This window comes from Giraffa tippelskirchi, chromosome X (assembly GCF_054371585.1).
Source record: "Giraffa tippelskirchi isolate mGirTip1 chromosome X, T2T-mGirTip1v1.2.pri, whole genome shotgun sequence".
In the NCBI taxonomy this organism is placed as follows: domain Eukaryota; kingdom Metazoa; phylum Chordata; class Mammalia; order Artiodactyla; family Giraffidae; genus Giraffa; species Giraffa tippelskirchi.
In genome coordinates, this window is record NC_137289.1 from 21613931 (window position 1) to 21628216 (window position 14286).

The window sequence follows — 14286 nt, forward strand, 5'->3', positions numbered from 1 at the left end:
AACCTAGACAGCATATTAAAAAACAGAGACATTTCTTTGCCAACAAAGGTCCGTCTGGTCAAAGCAATGGTTTTTCTGGCAGGCATGCATGGATGTGAGAGTTGGAATATAAGGACAGGTGAGCATCAAAGCATTGATGCTTTTGAGCTGTGGTGTGGCAGGAGACTCTTGAGAGTCCCTTGGACTGCACAGAGATCCAACCAGTCCATCCTAAAGGAAATCTACCCCGAATATACATTGGAGGGACTGATGCTGAAGCTGAAACTCCTATATTTTGGTCGTCTGATACGAAGAACTGACTCACTTGACAAGACCTTGATAGCGGGAAAGACTGAAAGTGGGAAGAGAAGGGGATGACAGAGGATGAGATGGGTGGATGGCATCACTGACTCCACGGACATGAGTTGGAGCAAGCTCTGGGAGTTGGTGATGGAAAGGAAAGCCTGGCGTGCTGCAGTCCGTGGGGTTGCAAAGAGTTGGACACGACTGAGCTACTGAACTGCACTCTAGCTAAGGCCATTTATGAGATGGAAAATACTTGTTTTTTTCCAATTATATATGATGATAGTATGAGACAAAGTCACGTGTGCCATCTGATTGGAATTGATAGCCATGTAAGAGTGTATGATTACAAGTAGGGCATTGTCTGCATTCAGTCATGAGAAGTATCTGGGTCATCCTAGAGCTTCACCAAATGGCTTCTTCAACTCAACACACAAAGCCTAGAATATGAAGACTCCAGCAAATTTGGGAAGTGTGTGTGTTATTCCCTCAGTTGTGCCTGACTCTTTGGACCCCACGGACTCTTTAGACCCACCAGGCTCCTCTTGTCCATTGAATTCTCCAGGCCAGAATACTGGAGTGCATAGCCAGGACCTTTTCCAGGGAATCTTCCTGACCCGTGGATCAAACCTGGGTCTCTTGCATTGCAGGCGGATGCTTTACCATCTGAGTGAGACAAGATAATAAACATGTGGCCTGTTGCCTAGGTTTGGCAAGTCCTTAGGTATAGTCAATTTCTTTTGTGTCTTACGCATGGATGCCAGAGGTTTGCCACTTGATGCCTCCAAACAGTTTGATAGTTTGAAAAAATGCTGGAGATAAAAAAAAAAAAAAGAAGGGATCAAGTAAAAATTGAAATCTGGAAAACAGAAGATGAGTGATAAAGTTGGGTACCTTTGTCCAATGGAAACCAAAAAGAAAATGTAGAAATATAACCAGGTTTCTCTGAATTGAGTCAAATACAAGTCAGCCATATTTCCTGGTGTCTGTCTGTTTATGGTGTCTTTTTCAGGTTCAAAGGGCAGAGGCAGAAGAATGGTTGAAACAAGATGTCTCTCTTCTGGGACAGCACTGCCATCGTGCGGAAACTGTTTGATCAGGCCAAAGCTGTGAGCTGCTCTTCCTTGCGAGGCCTAGCAGTGGAGGCCGGTCAGATCAACTTAGGAACAACAGAACCTGAACTCAAGCCTGGCCCTCAACCTTTTCTGTGTGATCTGGCAGGATCGGTGGACAGTCAGGTTCTAGGCTTAGTGTCTGATCAGTGAGGGCCCAGGACCACGGAGCCCTCCAGCTGCTGCCAGGAAGTCCAGTCACAGGAAGGAGGTAAGCGGGGCCTCAGTTTCCTAACATTGTGGTGGGCCTTAGAGCCAAGCACTGAAAATGGGGGCACTTGTCTTGTGAATCTGCCCTTTGTAGGGCCTGGGCCCATTGTGACAGGAGTGACAGAGTGCAATGGACTGGCCTAATGCCAAGTACCTTAAATAGGTGATGCCATTGACGAAGTTGAGGGTGACCAAAAGTCTAAATAAAGTACCATGGCTTGGAGCAAGAAGGACCTGTATGGAAGGAATGGGAATACACTGACTTGCTGGTTTGAGTCAGAATATTTTCTAGGAGCCTGCAGATGCTCAAGTGGATGAAAATCACAAATGTAGTGGAAGGCCTACATTGTCTGAACCCACCCACCAGCCGCGAACTTCTGTGTCTTTGCAGGTTCACTCTAAAGCCCAGGGTCAATACCTTTGTCCTGACCTGACGCTGATGTTATCTCAGTTCTTGCAGGGGAGCGGGGCAAAGACCTGGCTTTGGGGTTGGTGTGTGCTAAGTCTCTTGAGTCATGTCAGACTCTGTGCGACGCTATGGACTGCAGCCTGCCAGGGAGGATAGCATTATTTCCTTCCTGTGCTTTAAGATGGAAAGCAAACTGCTGTACTTTACTTTATTTGGGGGGACTCCAAAATCACTGCAGATGGTGACTGCAGCCATGAAATTAAAAGACGCTTGCTCCTTGGAAGTAAAGCTATGAGCAACCTAGACAGCATATTAAAAAACAGAGACATTTCTTTGCCAACAAAGGTCCGTCTGGTCAAAGCAATGGTTTTTCTGGCAGGCATGCATGGATGTGAGAGTTGGAATATAAGGACAGGTGAGCATCAAAGCATTGATGCTTTTGAGCTGTGGTGTGGCAGGAGACTCTTGAGAGTCCCTTGGACTGCACAGAGATCCAACCAGTCCATCCTAAAGGAAATCTACCCCGAATATACATTGGAGGGACTGATGCTGAAGCTGAAACTCCTATATTTTGGTCGTCTGATACGAAGAACTGACTCACTTGACAAGACCTTGATAGCGGGAAAGACTGAAAGTGGGAAGAGAAGGGGATGACAGAGGATGAGATGGGTGGATGGCATCACTGACTCCACGGACATGAGTTGGAGCAAGCTCTGGGAGTTGGTGATGGAAAGGAAAGCCTGGCGTGCTGCAGTCCGTGGGGTTGCAAAGAGTTGGACACGACTGAGCTACTGAACTGCACTCTAGCTAAGGCCATTTATGAGATGGAAAATACTTGTTTTTTTCCAATTATATATGATGATAGTATGAGACAAAGTCACGTGTGCCATCTGATTGGAATTGATAGCCATGTAAGAGTGTATGATTACAAGTAGGGCATTGTCTGCATTCAGTCATGAGAAGTATCTGGGTCATCCTAGAGCTTCACCAAATGGCTTCTTCAACTCAACACACAAAGCCTAGAATATGAAGACTCCAGCAAATTTGGGAAGTGTGTGTGTTATTCCCTCAGTTGTGCCTGACTCTTTGGACCCCACGGACTCTTTAGACCCACCAGGCTCCTCTTGTCCATTGAATTCTCCAGGCCAGAATACTGGAGGGCATAGCCAGGACCTTTTCCAGGGAATCTTCCTGACCCGTGGATCAAACCTGGGTCTCTTGCATTGCAGGCGGATGCTTTACCATCTGAGTGAGACAAGATAATAAACATGTGGCCTGTTGCCTAGGTTTGGCAAGTCCTTAGGTATAGTCAATTTCTTTTGTGTCTTACGCATGGATGCCAGAGGTTTGCCACTTGATGCCTCCAAACAGTTTGATAGTTTGAAAAAATGCTGGAGATAAAAAAAAAAAAAAGAAGGGATCAAGTAAAAATTGAAATCTGGAAAACAGAAGATGAGTGATAAAGTTGGGTACCTTTGTCCAATGGAAACCAAAAAGAAAATGTAGAAATATAACCAGGTTTCTCTGAATTGAGTCAAATACAAGTCAGCCATATTTCCTGGTGTCTGTCTGTTTATGGTGTCTTTTTCAGGTTCAAAGGGCAGAGGCAGAAGAATGGTTGAAACAAGATGTCTCTCTTCTGGGACAGCACTGCCATCGTGCGGAAACTGTTTGATCAGGCCAAAGCTGTGAGCTGCTCTTCCTTGCGAGGCCTAGCAGTGGAGGCCGGTCAGATCAACTTAGGAACAACAGAACCTGAACTCAAGCCTGGCCCTCAACCTTTTCTGTGTGATCTGGCAGGATCGGTGGACAGTCAGGTTCTAGGCTTAGTGTCTGATCAGTGAGGGCCCAGGACCACGGAGCCCTCCAGCTGCTGCCAGGAAGTCCAGTCACAGGAAGGAGGTAAGCGGGGCCTCAGTTTCCTAACATTGTGGTGGGCCTTAGAGCCAAGCACTGAAAATGGGGGCACTTGTCTTGTGAATCTGCCCTTTGTAGGGCCTGGGCCCATTGTGACAGGAGTGACAGAGTGCAATGGACTGGCCTAATGCCAAGTACCTTAAATAGGTGATGCCATTGACGAAGTTGAGGGTGACCAAAAGTCTAAATAAAGTACCATGGCTTGGAGCAAGAAGGACCTGTATGGAAGGAATGGGAATACACTGACTTGCTGGTTTGAGTCAGAATATTTTCTAGGAGCCTGCAGATGCTCAAGTGGATGAAAATCACAAATGTAGTGGAAGGCCTACATTGTCTGAACCCACCCACCAGCTGCGAACTTCTGTGTCTTTGCAGGTTCACTCTAAAGCCCAGGGTCAATACCTTTGTCCTGACCTGACGCTGATGTTATCTCAGTTCTTGCAGGGGAGCGGGGCAAAGACCTGGCTTTGGGGTTGGTGTGTGCTAAGTCTCTTGAGTCATGTCAGACTCTGTGCGACGCTATGGACTGCAGCCTGCCAGGGAGGATAGCATTATTTCCTTCCTGTGCTTTAAGATGGAAAGCAAACTGCTGTACTTTACTTTATTTTGGGGGACTCCAAAATCACTGCAGATGGTGACTGCAGCCATGAAATTAAAAGACGCTTGCTCCTTGGAAGTAAAGCTATGAGCAACCTAGACAGCATATTAAAAAACAGAGACATTTCTTTGCCAACAAAGGTCCGTCTGGTCAAAGCAATGGTTTTTCTGGCAGGCATGCATGGATGTGAGAGTTGGAATATAAGGACAGGTGAGCATCAAAGCATTGATGCTTTTGAGCTGTGGTGTGGCAGGAGACTCTTGAGAGTCCCTTGGACTGCACAGAGATCCAACCAGTCCATCCTAAAGGAAATCTACCCCGAATATACATTGGAGGGACTGATGCTGAAGCTGAAACTCCTATATTTTGGTCGTCTGATACGAAGAACTGACTCACTTGACAAGACCTTGATAGCGGGAAAGACTGAAAGTGGGAAGAGAAGGGGATGACAGAGGATGAGATGGGTGGATGGCATCACTGACTCCATGGACATGAGTTGGAGCAAGCTCTGGGAGTTGGTGATGGAAAGGAAAGCCTGGCGTGCTGCAGTCCGTGGGGTTGCAAAGAGTTGGACACGACTGAGCTACTGAACTGCACTCTAGCTAAGGCCATTTATGAGATGGAAAATACTTGTTTTTTTCCAATTATATATGATGATAGTATGAGACAAAGTCACGTGTGCCATCTGATTGGAATTGATAGCCATGTAAGAGTGTATGATTACAAGTAGGGCATTGTCTGCATTCAGTCATGAGAAGTATCTGGGTCATCCTAGAGCTTCACCAAATGGCTTCTTCAACTCAACACACAAAGCCTAGAATATGAAGACTCCAGCAAATTTGGGAAGTGTGTGTGTTATTCCCTCAGTTGTGCCTGACTCTTTGGACCCCACGGACTCTTTAGACCCACCAGGCTCCTCTTGTCCATTGAATTCTCCAGGCCAGAATACTGGAGGGCATAGCCAGGACCTTTTCCAGGGAATCTTCCTGACCCGTGGATCAAACCTGGGTCTCTTGCATTGCAGGCGGATGCTTTACCATCTGAGTGAGACAAGATAATAAACACGTGGCCTGTTGCCTAGGTTTGGCAAGTCCTTAGGTATAGTCAATTTCTTTTGTGTCTTACGCATGGATGCCAGAGGTTTGCCACTTGATGCCTCCAAACAGTTTGATAGTTTGAAAAAATGCTGGAGATAAAAAAAAAAAAAAGAAGGGATCAAGTAAAAATTGAAATCTGGAAAACAGAAGATGAGTGATAAAGTTGGGTACCTTTGTCCAATGGAAACCAAAAAGAAAATGTAGAAATATAACCAGGTTTCTCTGAATTGAGTCAAATACAAGTCAGCCATATTTCCTGGTGTCTGTCTGTTTATGGTGTCTTTTTCAGGTTCAAAGGGCAGAGGCAGAATAATGGTTGAAACAAGATGTCTCTCTTCTGGGACAGCACTGCCATCGTGCGGAAACAGTTTGATCAGGCCAAAGCTGTGAGCTGCTCTTCCTTGCGAGGCCTAGCAGTGGAGGCCGGTCAGATCAACTTAGGAACAACAGAACCTGAACTCAAGCCTGGCCCTCAACCTTTTCTGTGTGATCTGGCAGGATCGGTGGACAGTCAGGTTCTAGGCTTAGTGTCTGATCAGTGAGGGCCCAGGACCACGGAGCCCTCCAGCTGCTGCCAGGAAGTCCAGTCACAGGAAGGAGGTAAGCGGGGCCTCAGTTTCCTAACATTGTGGTGGGCCTTAGAGCCAAGCACTGAAAATGGGGGCACTTGTCTTGTGAATCTGCCCTTTGTAGGGCCTGGGCCCATTGTGACAGGAGTGACAGAGTGCAATGGACTGGCCTAATGCCAAGTACCTTAAATAGGTGATGCCATTGACGAAGTTGAGGGTGACCAAAAGTCTAAATAAAGTACCATGGCTTGGAGCAAGAAGGACCTGTATGGAAGGAATGGGAATACACTGACTTGCTGGTTTGAGTCAGAATATTTTCTAGGAGCCTGCAGATGCTCAAGTGGATGAAAATCACAAATGTAGTGGAAGGCCTACATTGTCTGAACCCACCCACCAGCCGCGAACTTCTGTGTCTTTGCAGGTTCACTCTAAAGCCCAGGGTCAATACCTTTGTCCTGACCTGACGCTGATGTTATCTCAGTTCTTGCAGGGGAGCGGGGCAAAGACCTGGCTTTGGGGTTGGTGTGTGCTAAGTCTCTTGAGTCATGTCAGACTCTGTGCGACGCTATGGACTGCAGCCTGCCAGGGAGGATAGCATTATTTCCTTCCTGTGCTTTAAGATGGAAAGCAAACTGCTGTACTTTACTTTATTTGGGGGGACTCCAAAATCACTGCAGATGGTGACTGCAGCCATGAAATTAAAAGACGCTTGCTCCTTGGAAGTAAAGCTATGAGCAACCTAGACAGCATATTAAAAAACAGAGACATTTCTTTGCCAACAAAGGTCCGTCTGGTCAAAGCAATGGTTTTTCTGGCAGGCATGCATGGATGTGAGAGTTGGAATATAAGGACAGGTGAGCATCAAAGCATTGATGCTTTTGAGCTGTGGTGTGGCAGGAGACTCTTGAGAGTCCCTTGGACTGCACAGAGATCCAACCAGTCCATCCTAAAGGAAATCTACCCCGAATATACATTGGAGGGACTGATGCTGAAGCTGAAACTCCTATATTTTGGTCGTCTGATACGAAGAACTGACTCACTTGACAAGACCTTGATAGCGGGAAAGACTGAAAGTGGGAAGAGAAGGGGATGACAGAGGATGAGATGGGTGGATGGCATCACTGACTCCATGGACATGAGTTGGAGCAAGCTCTGGGAGTTGGTGATGGAAAGGAAAGCCTGGCGTGCTGCAGTCCGTGGGGTTGCAAAGAGTTGGACACGACTGAGCTACTGAACTGCACTCTAGCTAAGGCCATTTATGAGATGGAAAATACTTGTTTTTTTCCAATTATATATGATGATAGTATGAGACAAAGTCACGTGTGCCATCTGATTGGAATTGATAGCCATGTAAGAGTGTATGATTACAAGTAGGGCATTGTCTGCATTCAGTCATGAGAAGTATCTGGGTCATCCTAGAGCTTCACCAAATGGCTTCTTCAACTCAACACACAAAGCCTAGAATATGAAGACTCCAGCAAATTTGGGAAGTGTGTGTGTTATTCCCTCAGTTGTGCCTGACTCTTTGGACCCCACGGACTCTTTAGACCCACCAGGCTCCTCTTGTCCATTGAATTCTCCAGGCCAGAATACTGGAGGGCATAGCCAGGACCTTTTCCAGGGAATCTTCCTGACCCGTGGATCAAACCTGGGTCTCTTGCATTGCAGGCGGATGCTTTACCATCTGAGTGAGACAAGATAATAAACATGTGGCCTGTTGCCTAGGTTTGGCAAGTCCTTAGGTATAGTCAATTTCTTTTGTGTCTTACGCATGGATGCCAGAGGTTTGCCACTTGATGCCTCCAAACAGTTTGATAGTTTGAAAAAATGCTGGAGATAAAAAAAAAAAAAAGAAGGGATCAAGTAAAAATTGAAATCTGGAAAACAGAAGATGAGTGATAAAGTTGGGTACCTTTGTCCAATGGAAACCAAAAAGAAAATGTAGAAATATAACCAGGTTTCTCTGAATTGAGTCAAATACAAGTCAGCCATATTTCCTGGTGTCTGTCTGTTTATGGTGTCTTTTTCAGGTTCAAAGGGCAGAGGCAGAAGAATGGTTGAAACAAGATGTCTCTCTTCTGGGACAGCACTGCCATCGTGCGGAAACAGTTTGATCAGGCCAAAGCTGTGAGCTGCTCTTCCTTGCGAGGCCTAGCAGTGGAGGCCGGTCAGATCAACTTAGGAACAACAGAACCTGAACTCAAGCCTGGCCCTCAACCTTTTCTGTGTGATCTGGCAGGATCGGTGGACAGTCAGGTTCTAGGCTTAGTGTCTGATCAGTGAGGGCCCAGGACCACGGAGCCCTCCAGCTGCTGCCAGGAAGTCCAGTCACAGGAAGGAGGTAAGCGGGGCCTCAGTTTCCTAACATTGTGGTGGGCCTTAGAGCCAAGCACTGAAAATGGGGGCACTTGTCTTGTGAATCTGCCCTTTGTAGGGCCTGGGCCCATTGTGACAGGAGTGACAGAGTGCAATGGACTGGCCTAATGCCAAGTACCTTAAATAGGTGATGCCATTGACGAAGTTGAGGGTGACCAAAAGTCTAAATAAAGTACCATGGCTTGGAGCAAGAAGGACCTGTATGGAAGGAATGGGAATACACTGACTTGCTGGTTTGAGTCAGAATATTTTCTAGGAGCCTGCAGATGCTCAAGTGGATGAAAATCACAAATGTAGTGGAAGGCCTACATTGTCTGAACCCACCCACCAGCCGCGAACTTCTGTGTCTTTGCAGGTTCACTCTAAAGCCCAGGGTCAATACCTTTGTCCTGACCTGACGCTGATGTTATCTCAGTTCTTGCAGGGGAGCGGGGCAAAGACCTGGCTTTGGGGTTGGTGTGTGCTAAGTCTCTTGAGTCATGTCAGACTCTGTGCGACGCTATGGACTGCAGCCTGCCAGGGAGGATAGCATTATTTCCTTCCTGTGCTTTAAGATGGAAAGCAAACTGCTGTACTTTACTTTATTTGGGGGGACTCCAAAATCACTGCAGATGGTGACTGCAGCCATGAAATTAAAAGACGCTTGCTCCTTGGAAGTAAAGCTATGAGCAACCTAGACAGCATATTAAAAAACAGAGACATTTCTTTGCCAACAAAGGTCCGTCTGGTCAAAGCAATGGTTTTTCTGGCAGGCATGCATGGATGTGAGAGTTGGAATATAAGGACAGGTGAGCATCAAAGCATTGATGCTTTTGAGCTGTGGTGTGGCAGGAGACTCTTGAGAGTCCCTTGGACTGCACAGAGATCCAACCAGTCCATCCTAAAGGAAATCTACCCCGAATATACATTGGAGGGACTCATGCTGAAGCTGAAACTCCTATATTTTGGTCGTCTGATACGAAGAACTGACTCACTTGACAAGACCTTGATAGCGGGAAAGACTGAAAGTGGGAAGAGAAGGGGATGACAGAGGATGAGATGGGTGGATGGCATCACTGACTCCATGGACATGAGTTGGAGCAAGCTCTGGGAGTTGGTGATGGAAAGGAAAGCCTGGCGTGCTGCAGTCCGTGGGGTTGCAAAGAGTTGGACACGACTGAGCTACTGAACTGCACTCTAGCTAAGGCCATTTATGAGATGGAAAATACTTGTTTTTTTCCAATTATATATGATGATAGTATGAGACAAAGTCACGTGTGCCATCTGATTGGAATTGATAGCCATGTAAGAGTGTATGATTACAAGTAGGGCATTGTCTGCATTCAGTCATGAGAAGTATCTGGGTCATCCTAGAGCTTCACCAAATGGCTTCTTCAACTCAACACACAAAGCCTAGAATATGAAGACTCCAGCAAATTTGGGAAGTGTGTGTGTTATTCCCTCAGTTGTGCCTGACTCTTTGGACCCCACGGACTCTTTAGACCCACCAGGCTCCTCTTGTCCATTGAATTCTCCAGGCCAGAATACTGGAGGGCATAGCCAGGACCTTTTCCAGGGAATCTTCCTGACCCGTGGATCAAACCTGGGTCTCTTGCATTGCAGGCGGATGCTTTACCATCTGAGTGAGACAAGATAATAAACATGTGGCCTGTTGCCTAGGTTTGGCAAGTCCTTAGGTATAGTCAATTTCTTTTGTGTCTTACGCATGGATGCCAGAGGTTTGCCACTTGATGCCTCCAAACAGTTTGATAGTTTGAAAAAATGCTGGAGATAAAAAAAAAAAAAAGAAGGGATCAAGTAAAAATTGAAATCTGGAAAACAGAAGATGAGTGATAAAGTTGGGTACCTTTGTCCAATGGAAACCAAAAAGAAAATGTAGAAATATAACCAGGTTTCTCTGAATTGAGTCAAATACAAGTCAGCCATATTTCCTGGTGTCTGTCTGTTTATGGTGTCTTTTTCAGGTTCAAAGGGCAGAGGCAGAAGAATGGTTGAAACAAGATGTCTCTCTTCTGGGACAGCACTGCCATCGTGCGGAAACAGTTTGATCAGGCCAAAGCTGTGAGCTGCTCTTCCTTGCGAGGCCTAGCAGTGGAGGCCGGTCAGATCAACTTAGGAACAACAGAACCTGAACTCAAGCCTGGCCCTCAACCTTTTCTGTGTGATCTGGCAGGATCGGTGGACAGTCAGGTTCTAGGCTTAGTGTCTGATCAGTGAGGGCCCAGGACCACGGAGCCCTCCAGCTGCTGCCAGGAAGTCCAGTCACAGGAAGGAGGTAAGCGGGGCCTCAGTTTCCTAACATTGTGGTGGGCCTTAGAGCCAAGCACTGAAAATGGGGGCACTTGTCTTGTGAATCTGCCCTTTGTAGGGCCTGGGCCCATTGTGACAGGAGTGACAGAGTGCAATGGACTGGCCTAATGCCAAGTACCTTAAATAGGTGATGCCATTGACGAAGTTGAGGGTGACCAAAAGTCTAAATAAAGTACCATGGCTTGGAGCAAGAAGGACCTGTATGGAAGGAATGGGAATACACTGACTTGCTGGTTTGAGTCAGAATATTTTCTAGGAGCCTGCAGATGCTCAAGTGGATGAAAATCACAAATGTAGTGGAAGGCCTACATTGTCTGAACCCACCCACCAGCCGCGAACTTCTGTGTCTTTGCAGGTTCACTCTAAAGCCCAGGGTCAATACCTTTGTCCTGACCTGACGCTGATGTTATCTCAGTTCTTGCAGGGGAGCGGGGCAAAGACCTGGCTTTGGGGTTGGTGTGTGCTAAGTCTCTTGAGTCATGTCAGACTCTGTGCGACGCTATGGACTGCAGCCTGCCAGGGAGGATAGCATTATTTCCTTCCTGTGCTTTAAGATGGAAAGCAAACTGCTGTACTTTACTTTATTTGGGGGGACTCCAAAATCACTGCAGATGGTGACTGCAGCCATGAAATTAAAAGACGCTTGCTCCTTGGAAGTAAAGCTATGAGCAACCTAGACAGCATATTAAAAAACAGAGACATTTCTTTGCCAACAAAGGTCCGTCTGGTCAAAGCAATGGTTTTTCTGGCAGGCATGCATGGATGTGAGAGTTGGAATATAAGGACAGGTGAGCATCAAAGCATTGATGCTTTTGAGCTGTGGTGTGGCAGGAGACTCTTGAGAGTCCCTTGGACTGCACAGAGATCCAACCAGTCCATCCTAAAGGAAATCTACCCCGAATATACATTGGAGGGACTGATGCTGAAGCTGAAACTCCTATATTTTGGTCGTCTGATACGAAGAACTGACTCACTTGACAAGACCTTGATAGCGGGAAAGACTGAAAGTGGGAAGAGAAGGGGTGACAGAGGATGAGATGGGTGGATGGCATCACTGACTCCATGGACATGAGTTGGAGCAAGCTCTGGGAGTTGGTGATGGAAAGGAAAGCCTGGCGTGCTGCAGTCCGTGGGGTTGCAAAGAGTTGGACACGACTGAGCTACTGAACTGCACTCTAGCTAAGGCCATTTATGAGATGGAAAATACTTGTTTTTTTCCAATTATATATGATGATAGTATGAGACAAAGTCACGTGTGCCATCTGATTGGAATTGATAGCCATGTAAGAGTGTATGATTACAAGTAGGGCATTGTCTGCATTCAGTCATGAGAAGTATCTGGGTCATCCTAGAGCTTCACCAAATGGCTTCTTCAACTCAACACACAAAGCCTAGAATATGAAGACTCCAGCAAATTTGGGAAGTGTGTGTGTTATTCCCTCAGTTGTGCCTGACTCTTTGGACCCCACGGACTCTTTAGACCCACCAGGCTCCTCTTGTCCATTGAATTCTCCAGGCCAGAATACTGGAGTGCATAGCCAGGACCTTTTCCAGGGAATCTTCCTGACCCGTGGATCAAACCTGGGTCTCTTGCATTGCAGGCGGATGCTTTACCATCTGAGTGAGACAAGATAATAAACATGTGGCCTGTTGCCTAGGTTTGGCAAGTCCTTAGGTATAGTCAATTTCTTTTGTGTCTTACGCATGGATGCCAGAGGTTTGCCACTTGATGCCTCCAAACAGTTTGATAGTTTGAAAAAATGCTGGAGATAAAAAAAAAAAAAAGAAGGGATCAAGTAAAAATTGAAATCTGGAAAACAGAAGATGAGTGATAAAGTTGGGTACCTTTGTCCAATGGAAACCAAAAAGAAAATGTAGAAATATAACCAGGTTTCTCTGAATTGAGTCAAATACAAGTCAGCCATATTTCCTGGTGTCTGTCTGTTTATGGTGTCTTTTTCAGGTTCAAAGGGCAGAGGCAGAAGAATGGTTGAAACAAGATGTCTCTCTTCTGGGACAGCACTGCCATCGTGCGGAAACAGTTTGATCAGGCCAAAGCTGTGAGCTGCTCTTCCTTGCGAGGCCTAGCAGTGGAGGCCGGTCAGATCAACTTAGGAACAACAGAACCTGAACTCAAGCCTGGCCCTCAACCTTTTCTGTGTGATCTGGCAGGATCGGTGGACAGTCAGGTTCTAGGCTTAGTGTCTGATCAGTGAGGGCCCAGGACCACGGAGCCCTCCAGCTGCTGCCAGGAAGTCCAGTCACAGGAAGGAGGTAAGCGGGGCCTCAGTTTCCTAACATTGTGGTGGGCCTTAGAGCCAAGCACTGAAAATGGGGGCACTTGTCTTGTGAATCTGCCCTTTGTAGGGCCTGGGCCCATTGTGACAGGAGTGACAGAGTGCAATGGACTGGCCTAATGCCAAGTACCTTAAATAGGTGATGCCATTGACGAAGTTGAGGGTGACCAAAAGTCTAAATAAAGTACCATGGCTTGGAGCAAGAAGGACCTGTATGGAAGGAATGGGAATACACTGACTTGCTGGTTTGAGTCAGAATATTTTCTAGGAGCCTGCAGATGCTCAAGTGGATGAAAATCACAAATGTAGTGGAAGGCCTACATTGTCTGAACCCACCCACCAGCTGCGAACTTCTGTGTCTTTGCAGGTTCACTCTAAAGCCCAGGGTCAATACCTTTGTCCTGACCTGACGCTGATGTTATCTCAGTTCTTGCAGGGGAGCGGGGCAAAGACCTGGCTTTGGGGTTGGTGTGTGCTAAGTCTCTTGAGTCATGTCAGACTCTGTGCGACGCTATGGACTGCAGCCTGCCAGGGAGGATAGCATTATTTCCTTCCTGTGCTTTAAGATGGAAAGCAAACTGCTGTACTTTACTTTATTTGGGGGGACTCCAAAATCACTGCAGATGGTGACTGCAGCCATGAAATTAAAAGACGCTTGCTCCTTGGAAGTAAAGCTATGAGCAACCTAGACAGCATATTAAAAAACAGAGACATTTCTTTGCCAACAAAGGTCCGTCTGGTCAAAGCAATGGTTTTTCTGGCAGGCATGCATGGATGTGAGAGTTGGAATATAAGGACAGGTGAGCATCAAAGCATTGATGCTTTTGAGCTGTGGTGTGGCAGGAGACTCTTGAGAGTCCCTTGGACTGCACAGAGATCCAACCAGTCCATCCTAAAGGAAATCTACCCCGAATATACATTGGAGGGACTGATGCTGAAGCTGAAACTCCTATATTTTGGTCGTCTGATACGAAGAACTGACTCACTTGACAAGACCTTGATAGCGGGAAAGACTGAAAGTGGGAAGAGAAGGGGATGACAGAGGATGAGATGGGTGGATGGCATCACTGACTCCACGGACATGAGTTGGAGCAAGCTCTGGGAGTTGG

The 14286-nt window shown here is 46.7% G+C and overlaps 1 long non-coding RNA gene across 1 annotated transcript in view; it reads left to right on the forward strand.

Moving 5' to 3' along the window:
- Nucleotides 1-14286, forward strand: part of LOC145536977 (uncharacterized) — a 55342-nt gene that overhangs the window by 33351 nt on the left and 7705 nt on the right. Inside the window, exons 16-21 of the long non-coding RNA XR_014076111.1 lie at nucleotides 1295-1605; nucleotides 3605-3915; nucleotides 5915-6225; nucleotides 8225-8535; nucleotides 10535-10845; nucleotides 12844-13154. This is a non-coding gene — a long non-coding RNA (uncharacterized LOC145536977). The remainder of the gene's footprint in view (nucleotides 1-1294; nucleotides 1606-3604; nucleotides 3916-5914; nucleotides 6226-8224; nucleotides 8536-10534; nucleotides 10846-12843; nucleotides 13155-14286) is intronic.